This window comes from Schistocerca piceifrons, chromosome 3, assembly GCF_021461385.2.
Source record: "Schistocerca piceifrons isolate TAMUIC-IGC-003096 chromosome 3, iqSchPice1.1, whole genome shotgun sequence".
NCBI lineage: Eukaryota > Metazoa > Arthropoda > Insecta > Orthoptera > Acrididae > Schistocerca > Schistocerca piceifrons.
The window spans coordinates 951520336-951530660 of record NC_060140.1 but is presented as its reverse complement, the minus strand read 5'-3'; the positions used below and the strand labels follow the sequence as shown (position 1 = coordinate 951530660).

Below are 10325 nucleotides of genomic sequence, written 5' to 3'. Positions count from 1 at the left end.
CATCAATCTATACATTGGGAAAGCGTTTACTGCTAACTGACTTGACACGAAATTTCTATCTACACACATCAACGAAAGTGTTGCATGACGCTGATACGTCATACGGGTTTGTTGCTAATGAGACTGTTCCTGTAGCGATCGGGTCACCTGTGATGATTTTCATAAACATACACACAGGTTACCGTGAGCGTTACCTACTGGTAGAGAACTTCACTCGAACTGATTGTACCACTTCAGTTGACATTAAAACAGCAGTGGGCACGTATTATAGGCGTCTGTGGAGCAGTAAAGTGAAAATCGTTCATGCCACCACGGAGGAATATCATCAAGTTACGTGCAGAAGGTTTGGCAACGAGTGAAGTTGCTCAATGTGTGCACCAGAGTCAAAGTGATGTGATGCGGACATGGAATCGGCTCCGTTCGAGAGGTAGTTTGAGGACTTACACCGCACAGGCTGTCGACGTTCGACAGGTGCACAGGATGATCAATATCTACAAATTTTGAGTCAAAGGAACCGTGGGCTGAGTGCTTCAGAAATGAATTCGGCGTTCGAAGAGGCTAGAGGACATCTTGTATCGCATCCAATTATTAAGAGACGATTTCATGATGTGAATCTCCATTCACGGGGCAACGGCCTTGCCGCAGTGGTTACACCGGTTCCCGTGAGATCACCGAAGTTAAGCGTTGTCGGACGTGGTCGGCACTTGGATGGGTGACCATCCAGGCCGCCATGCGCTGTTGCCATTTTTCGGGGTGTACTCAGCCTCGTGATGCCAAATGAGGAGCTACTCGACCGAATAGTAGCGGCTTCGATCAAGAACACCATCATAACGACCGGGAGAGCGGTGTGCTGACCCCACGCCCCTCCTATCCCCATCCTCCACGGAGGATGACACGGCGGTCGGATGGTCCCGGTAGGCCACTCGTGGCCTGAAGACGGAGTGAATCTCCGTTCACGACGACAATGACGAGCATGAAGTCGTACATCACGACACCGTGAACTCCATTAGAGGTGGGCAACAAACCATGCAGGGTGGAAGCCCCAAGCACTGGCTTTGGGTGGTGTTAATGGACGAAACTCGGATCTGTTTGTACACCGATGATCGCAGACAACGGCTTTGGAGACAAACGGTAATATCTAACGCCTCCAAAACTCTATTCCACATGTTCAACAAGGTGGTGGTCGAGAGGTGTAGCGGGGTCACATTACTTGGAGCCACCGTACATCTCTCGTGGTTCTTGAGACGAATCTCGCTACTCTACCGTACAAAGACGAGATTCTACAACCAAGAGCGTGACCATATCGCCAATATCTAGGTGACAATTTCATCATGACAGACAATAACTAGCGTGCTCATCGTGATGTTCTTTCAGAATGCTAGGATCACCAGAATGGGGTGCCCGCCTGTTCCCAGGACGTAGCAAATCGAACATGTGTTGCCGTACTCCCCCCCCCCTCCCCTTTCGTCTCTTGGGAAACGGACGATTTCGCCGTTCTACATCTACATCTACATGGATACTCTGCAAATCACATTACGGTCGCAGGTTCGAATCCTGCCTCGGGCATGGATGTGTGTGCTGTCCTTAGGTTAGTTGGGTTTAAGTAGTTCTATGTTCTAGGGGACTGATGACCTCAGATGTTAAGTCCCATACTGCTCGGAGCCATTTGAACCATTTGCAAATCACATTTAAGTACTTGGCAGAGGGTTCATCTAACACCTTCACAATTCTCTATTATTCCAATCTCGTATTGCACGCGGAAAGAACGAACACCTACATCTTTCTGTACGAGGTCTGATTTCCCTTATTTTATCGTGGCGATCATTTCCCCCTTTGTAGGTTGGTGTCAACGAAATATTTTCGCGTTCGGAAGAGAACGTTGGTGGTTGGAATTTCGTGAGAAGATTCCTCCGCAACGAAAAACGCCTTTCTTTTAACGATGTCCAGCCCAAATCCTGTATCATTTCAGTGACACTCCCTCCCATATTTTGCGATAATACAAAACGTGCTGCCCTTCTTTGAACTTTTTCGATGTACTCCGTCAGTCCTGTCTGGCAAGGATCCCACACCGCGCAGCAGTATTCTAAAAGAGGACGGACAAGCGTAGTGTAGGCAGTCTCCTTAGTAGGTCTGTTACATTTTCTAAGTGTCCTGCCAATAAAACGCAGTCTTTGGTTAGCCTTCCCCACAACACTTTCTATGTGTTCCTGCCAACTTAAGTTGTGCGTAATTGTAATTCCTAGGCATTTAGTTGAACTTGCGGCCTTTATATTTCACTGGTTTATTGTGTAACCGAAGTTTAACGAATTCCTTTTACCACTTATGTGGATGACCTCACACTTTTCGTTATTTTGGGTGAACTGCCGGTTTCCGCACCATTCAGATATCTTTTTCTATATCGTTCTTCAGTTTGTCTTTATCTTCTGATGACTTTATTAGTCGATAAACGACAGAGTCATCTGCATACAACCTAAGACGGCTCCTCAGATTGTCTCCTAAATCGTTTATATAGATAAAGAACAGCAAAGTGCCTATAACACTACTTTGGGGAACGCCAGAAATCACTTCTGTTTTACTCGATGACTTTCCGTCAATTACAACGAACTGTGACCTCTCTGACAGGAAATCACAAATCCAGTCACATAACTGAGACGGTATTCCATAAGCACGCAATTTCACTACGAGCCGCTTATGTGGTGCAGTGTGAAAAGCCTTCTGGAAATCCGGAAATACGGAATCGATCTGAAATCCCTTGTCAGTAGCACTCAACACTTCATGTGAATAAAGAGCTAGTTGTGTTTCACAAGAACGATGTTTTCTAAACCCATGTTGACAGACCGTTTTCTTCGGGGTAATTCATAATGTTTCAACACAATATATGTTCCAGAATCCTGCTGCATATCGACGTTAACGATATGGGCCTGTAATTAAGTGGATTACTACTACTACCTTTCTTGAATATTGGTGTGACCTGTGCAACTTTCCCTTTGGGTACCGATCTTTCGTCGAGCGAACGGTTGTATATGATTGTGAAGTATGGAGCTAATGCATCAGCATACTATGAAAGGATCCTAATTGGTATACAGTCTGGACCAGAAGACTTGCTTTCATTAAGTGATTTAAGTTGCTTCACTACTCCGAGGATATTTACTTCTACGTTAATAATGTTGGCAGCTGTTCTCGGTTCGAATTTTGGAATATTTACTTCGTTTTCTTTTGTGAAGGCATTTCGGAAGGCTGTGTTTAGTACCTCTGCTTTGGCAGCACTGTCTTCGATAGTATCTCCATTGCTATCGCGCAGAGAAGGCATCGATTGTTTCTTGGCGCTAACATACTTCACATTCGACCAGAATGTCTTTGGATTTTCTGCCAGGTTTCGTGACAAAGTTTCGTTATGGAAACTGTTATAAGCATAGCGCATTGAAGTTCGCTCTAAATTTAGAGCTTCTGTAAAAGATCGACAATCTTGGGGATTTTGCGTCTGTTTAAATTTGGCATGTTTGTTTCGTTGTTTCTGCAACAGTGTTCTGACCCGTTTTGTATATCAAGGAGAATCAGCTCCGTCGTTTGTTAATTTATTTGGTATAAACCTCTCAACTGCTGCCGATACTATTTCTCTGAATTCAAGCCACATCTGGTCTACACTTATTTCACTAATTTGGAAGGAGTGGAGATTGTCTCTCAGGAAGGCGTCATGTAAATTTTTATCTGCTGTTTTGAATAGGTATATTTTTCGTTTATTTTTGGAGGATTTGGGGGCCACAATGTACCAATCTCGTTACGACAACACTTGTTTCACTAATCCCTGTATCGGTTTTGATGCTGGTTATTAACTCAGGATTATTTGTTGTTAAGAGGTCAAGTTTACTATTCGCGTGGGCTCATGAACTAACTGCTCGAAATAATTCTCAGAAAATGCGTTTAGCACAATTTCGGATGATGTTTTATGCGTACCTCCGGAATTAAAAATGTGTTTTCGCCAACATATCGAGGGTAAATTAAAGTCACCACCAGCTATTATCGTATGAATCGGGTATGTGTTTGAAATCAAACTCAAGTTTTCTTTGAACCTTTCAGCAACTGTATCATCTGAATTGGGAGGTCGGTAAAAGGATCCAATTATTATTTTATTCCAGTTGCCAACAATGACCTCTGCCCATACTAACTTACAGGAAGTATGTACTTCAATTTAGCGACAAGTTAAACTACTTCTGACAGCAACAAACACGCCACCGCCAATCGTGTTTAGCCTATCCTTTCGGAACATCGTTGGGTTCTTCGCAAAAATTTCGGCTGAGCTTATATCCGGCTTCAGCCAGCTTTCAGTGCCTATAACGATTTGAGCATCAGTGCTTTCAATTAGCGCTTGGAGCTCTGGTACTTTCCCAACACAGCTACGACAGTTTACAACTGTTATACCGATGGTTCCTGTATCTACGTTCTTCCTATGTTCGGCCTGCATCCTTTGTGGCTGAAACCCTTCTTGTGTTTTCCCGTTACACAATTGTTGTTTTTCTTTTTTTTTTTTTTTTTAATTTGTGGTCTGGACATATTTCAGATGAATGTGTATGCATGCCTCAGGGTCAGTTTTCGTTTTATGTGCTATGAATTTCGAAATAAAGGGGTGATGGAAAATTTATGTTGGTGAGTCTGTGTCATTTAGTTACACGTAAGCACTCCGACGTTACGAGAGGGAGTCACGAAGTTTCCATGAAGTCTTTATTAACGCTTCGAAAAAATGTATTTAGGAAATAATTTTTTTCTCCGTTGGTGGTCACATCTCTGGAGTCCTGGAACAAGTACCGTAGCATGCCACTAGAGCACTCAAAACAAAATAGCGCGTTCCATTGATGAAGTGGAGCATCATGCGGTAATTCGTTTTCTGCCTTTCGTATGGGCCAACAACGCCGCAACACTTCACGCTGAGTTTCTGGAAGTGTACGGCAATAATGCACTGTCGTATGAAACAGTGGTTAGGCGGTGGAGATTCTTGCAGTGTGTCAAACGACTCTGAATGACAAAATCGGCCATCATCTAGCACGTGCTGTTAATGATTCGTGGAGCTTATTATGGATGCTGGTGGATTTCTCGAGACACACATTGTTTATAATAAATAGTGATTAATCCCGTGGGCAATGAGCCTTGAAAATGAAGGCTGCCACGTGGACTTTAGCGCCAATACACCCAGACTGCCGCATACCAACATCCAGCTTTACAAACACAGATATGCAACTTCTTCCACCATAAGATAAACCTGAAAAGTCCAGAAAAATACTTTACGGATAAAAACATATATTTCATTATTGTCCAGTCCCAGTTGTCTTCATATATATTCGGTTAACATACAGTGACAGTATTATAAAGTAAGCATAATTTCAAGAAAGAACTATGTGTTGATCGCAGTTTATCCACGAAAATTATGAAACTTCTTTTTTTAAATGTGTGTGTCTGTACTTAAATTGCTGAATGACTGAGAAGAGGAAACTCCTACGTTATTTTATTCTGAAACAGCTGAGTAAAACTCAACGTACTGAGCCTACTTTCTCTTTACTTTTTCTTGTCATGTCAACACTGACCCGCAGTATTCTAGCGCAACGCAATGTGACTGCTCGAAAAAAAATTGCAACCTGACTTCAAATAATTAATACAAAAGAATGGCCCTGAATAAGAAGCAATCGTGACAATAACCTATACATTTCACTGAGCACTTACCTCACAAAAATCTTCATTACGCGAACTACTGCAATACAGCGAGTGTCAATACTGCCAGCTAAATAAAAGATTCTACTAAAGCCACTAACTACTAATAGGCATGTGGTTAGCAAAGGAAAGATTTTGTTGCAAACCAAATAATGTATTTTTTTACCTTATTAATGTGACATCCAGTTCAAACATGAATATAAATCGTCATCGACATCCAGTACAAAGGTATATAATCATGAATAATTTTCAATCTCCAAGTCGGATACTTCCAGATCCTTAGCCTACGCTAACACTTCAGATCTGTAACCTCCCTCAATGCCACCTTTCACATCCAACATCCATCACTGCTGGCTGTTTACATCCAACTGCCCAACAGTACTTCCATCACTGCTGGCGACTAACTTCCAACTGCCCAACAATACTGGCGACTAACTTCCAACAACGAGTCCGACCAGCCACAGAGTCTCTTACAAAGAGAGCGCAGTCAGAGATCCAATGCAAAGCGCTACACAGCGCTGCCAACACAGAAGCAGCCCACTTACAACTGGTAAATACACGTTTCGGCGTACTGTCATCACCAGCTAATGACACGTACACGGTAATCATCCACACCTTTCAAAATTTTCTGTCTTTCACAGTCAAAAAAGGGGAGAAACAGATTGTTATGAGCTAACCTAATACTTCGTGGCTTTATGAAGACCAGCGTACACTGATGAGATATTATGACCAGCTGCCTAATGGTGTGTTGTTCCACAGATCGAAGGCAATACGGAAATGATAATGCGTGGGATTGAACACATCTGTCGTAGGTTTCTGTATATGTGCGGCACAATATTTTTAAGCACAGGTTTCGCATTTCAGCTAAATTACGAACGGTTGTTTTGGGGCCCCCCGATCAGTAATGTGCGCTGAAGGTTGTCCTCTGAAACACTCTTGCCTGCGCCCGTCTTGTAGTCTTACTCTTCATCAGCTCCGCGACGTATCGCCGCTTGTTCTATCTTACAGAGCTGGCAAGCTTCCGATCTCCAAGCTCCGTGCTGAGATGCGGACGTCCACCACCTTGTCGCCTACTCGTGATTTCACCGTCATTCACCCAGTTCTTCATAGCTGGACACGACATTAGTACGTGAAAGTGGACTAGCTTCGCCGTTTGCGAGGTGCTCGATTCCAGGCATCAGACCCTTTGTCAAACGCTATGTCAGCAATTCCGCACCTGCTGTCCTTAGAATGATTCCTCAGTCGTCTCTGCTGCACGTGTACACCAGCGTGCAAAACTTAGGACGAAAGTAACTCTCGCATGATGTTGCTCTGCCGCGTAACATTGGTAGATGAAACTTGGACCATACACAGAAAGAACTGCTGCAGTGTAGTACAGAAGCAATGAGACGAATAGGAGTGACACTTTTATTCAAAAACAATAATTGTATTGAAGTCACCGCAGTTCATGATGGTCCCCAACGGTGCGTGATGACTACGGACGGCAATACAAGCTCTGCAACGTGCTTGCATGTTGGCCACAAGTTTGATGAGGAATTATTGTGGGTTACATTCCTCCTCCAGCGCGGATGGCAACTGCTGTAGGATCTTGGATGAATGTAGGCATGCCGCAATTCGTCTTCTCAACTCATCGCAGACGTGGTCCTTGGGATTTAAGTCGAGGGAATGGGCAGGCCAGTCCATTCGCCGAACATGCTCTCGTTCCAAGGTCTACTCCATGTGCGCTGTTTGATGCGGTCGCGCATTATTATCCAAAATAAATAAAGAAATAAATAAAGCCAAGGCCGAATACACCCCTGAAAAGATTCACATGGTGAAGGACACAATGGATCAATAACATTCAACGGAGAGGTTACCGCGTGCAAAGATTTGGAGGTCTGTAAACCCACGCAATATAATGCCTCCCCTCACCATCACACGTGGATCACCAAAACTATCAGTTTCGATAATGTTATTGGATGAATTAAACCTTCCCGCTATCGTCTAGCACTGTCGAACATAATCGTTTTGCTGTTGGAAGTTTTGTGGAGTGGGGAGATGAAGAGCGTACAGACCTCCAAATCGTTGAACACGGTACGGTCACTGGGCAACATTAGTGTAACATAGTACTCCATGGGCGTGCCTTAAAGGGTGCATTTGGCTCGGATTTCGTTTTTATGGAAGACAGTGTGCTGCCGCATTTAACAGCGCAGGAAGCGGAGGTCTGGAAACTAGCTGATGTTCGCTGAATGGATTGGCATGTCACTTCCTCCCACTTGAATCCCATCGAACACTTGGGGGATCCTTTGGGGAAAATTCATCGCAGCACGCCCACATGCACCAAAGACCATTCACCTGTTGTCAGCCGTGCAGGCAGAGCAATGGAACGTCCTGCCACGAGAACTCCGTACCGGCCTTGTAGCCAGTGTGCGAGCACGGTGCAGGACACAGGCTTTTAAGAACCAAGTTCCACCTCTTCTAATGTCCAGGGGGTCATTATGAATCACAGTAAACATGGAAATGAGCGTATGGTGTCAGTGGCCGGGAGTTCCCAGGTGCAAGTTTTATTAACTGCGACGCCACATTGGGCGACTTGTGTGACGACAACGGGGATGAAATGATGATGATGATAGCACAACACCCAATCCCAAAGGGGAGAAAATCTCCCGCCCCAAACGGGAATCGAATCCGGGCCCCCTTATATGGCATTCCAACGCGCTGACCATGCAGCTATCGGGGCGGACATGAGTCGCAGTGACTTCAGTCTTTGCATAAAACTGTCATTTCTGTTCGTCTAACCGTGTGTTTCTTTCAGTTAATTCTGTACTTTACTGTAACAGTGCGTCTCTCAGTCCAGACTCCATGTAGCTGCATTACTTGGCAATGACACTGCATGTAAAAGTTACTTCCGTCATTACGTTTTGCACAGCAGTGTATACACTGTCTGTGACGTCACTTGGCGACATTGACTCTAGCTGAGGCCAGCTGTCATAATTATTTGTATTGTCAGTGTATTCATCTATTTTTTCCTTTATTGAATTTCGATTCCCCCCAAAGGGGGCGGGCTGGCAGCAGCTTAGTACTCTGCTCTTCAGTCTACAGAATTTGTTTAAAAAAATATATAATAAATAATAGAAGCAGACGATAACATCAGTGACTTAAATGGTAAAAATGGCGGAAAATTGTGGAACATAAAACAAAGGGTTGGTGATGCTAATAAATACACACGAATCAGACAGGTAAAATAATAGACAGACAATTAAAAACAAGGCGACAGTCTGGTTTCTGTTCGCAAGAGATATAAAAATCACACCAAGCGACAGCATGAGTTCTGTTCGCAACAGTTTGGAAAGACGCACAACACTGAACACTCACTTGAACACTGCACTAAAAAGTTGGCACAAATATGACACAGCGCAGCTGAGGGCAGACAGGGGGAACCTCGACGGATGCTGGGAAAGAAAAGGGGGAAGGAGAGGAAAAACGAAATGGGAGGAGGGGGGAAGGAGTCGACAGAGGACGAGGACTCGAAAGTGTGTGTGTGGGGGGGGGGGGGGGGCTGGGCAGACGCGAGAGGGAGCGGGGAAAGGCAGAGGAGGGGAATGCAAAAGGACTCGGGGGGGAGGGGGTGCAGAAGGGTGGCAGAGAGAGGGTAGGCAGGAAAAAACAGGATGGAAGGGGGGCAAGAGGGAGCCCGGGGAAAGGACAGAGGAAAGGAGGATCAGAGTTGATAGGAGGGATAAATGGAGGGAGAGAGGGCATCACCCGGGAGGGGGAGTTGACGGAAGCCACCTTGGGAAAGGAGATGAAGTGTGTAGGGGTGGAGGGTAGGGGGGATACAACAGTGAAGGCACGGCAGAGGGTGGGGGTTGGAGAGGAGAGGAGCAACCAGGGGGTGGGGCAGATCAAGGTGGCGGGAGGTGTAGAGTACACGGATAAGTTTGAGGAATAGGAGCAGATGGGGGAAAGGAATGAGGTCGTAGAGGATCCGCGTGGGGGAATTCATCTTTTTTTCCCTTTATTGTAATTTTAATGTCTGTACATCAGGTAGGCTGGCAGCAGTATCCTACGCTGCTCTTCAGCCTCAGAGTGGACAATGAGAAGACATAAAGAAGACACATAATAGACATACTGACGGGCAAAAAGCAGTAGACACAGAACACAAAAACACAGAGTCGTTCACACTCGACGAAAAATACACTGAAACACGTTGGCACAGCGCGCAAACACTGACGACTTCTATGGCACGGTGAACGTAGGAGCGTGAAGGTGAACACTAAACACAAATATGATGGCACACACATGAGAAACCGATGGCGGTGATCTCTGGCACGTGAATGACCATGTAGCGTGTGCGAGTCTGGGGACCTGCCAAGAGGTGAAAAGGGGGGAGGGGGAGGGAGAGGGGGGAGTAAAGATGCCAATGGCAGAGGAGATGGTAGGAGGAGGGGTAGGGGGAAGCCCGGCGGAGGAGTGGGGGAGAGGAAGGGGGAGAGGGGCGCCCATAGGAACAAACACGGGAAGAGGGAGGGAGGATCAAAGTTGGTAGGAGGGGTAGATGGAGGGGAGGAGGGCATCATCAGGGAGGGGGAGCTGGCGGAAGCCACCTTGGGAGAGGGTAAGGAGGGTGGAGAGATGGAGAGCAG

The 10325-nt window shown here is 45.5% G+C and overlaps 1 pseudogene; it reads left to right on the top strand.

The window, feature by feature from the left end:
• The first annotated feature begins 626 nt into the window (after positions 1–626).
• On the top strand, positions 627–744 carry LOC124790827 (annotated as a pseudogene).
• Positions 745–10325: the final 9581 nt, after the last annotated feature.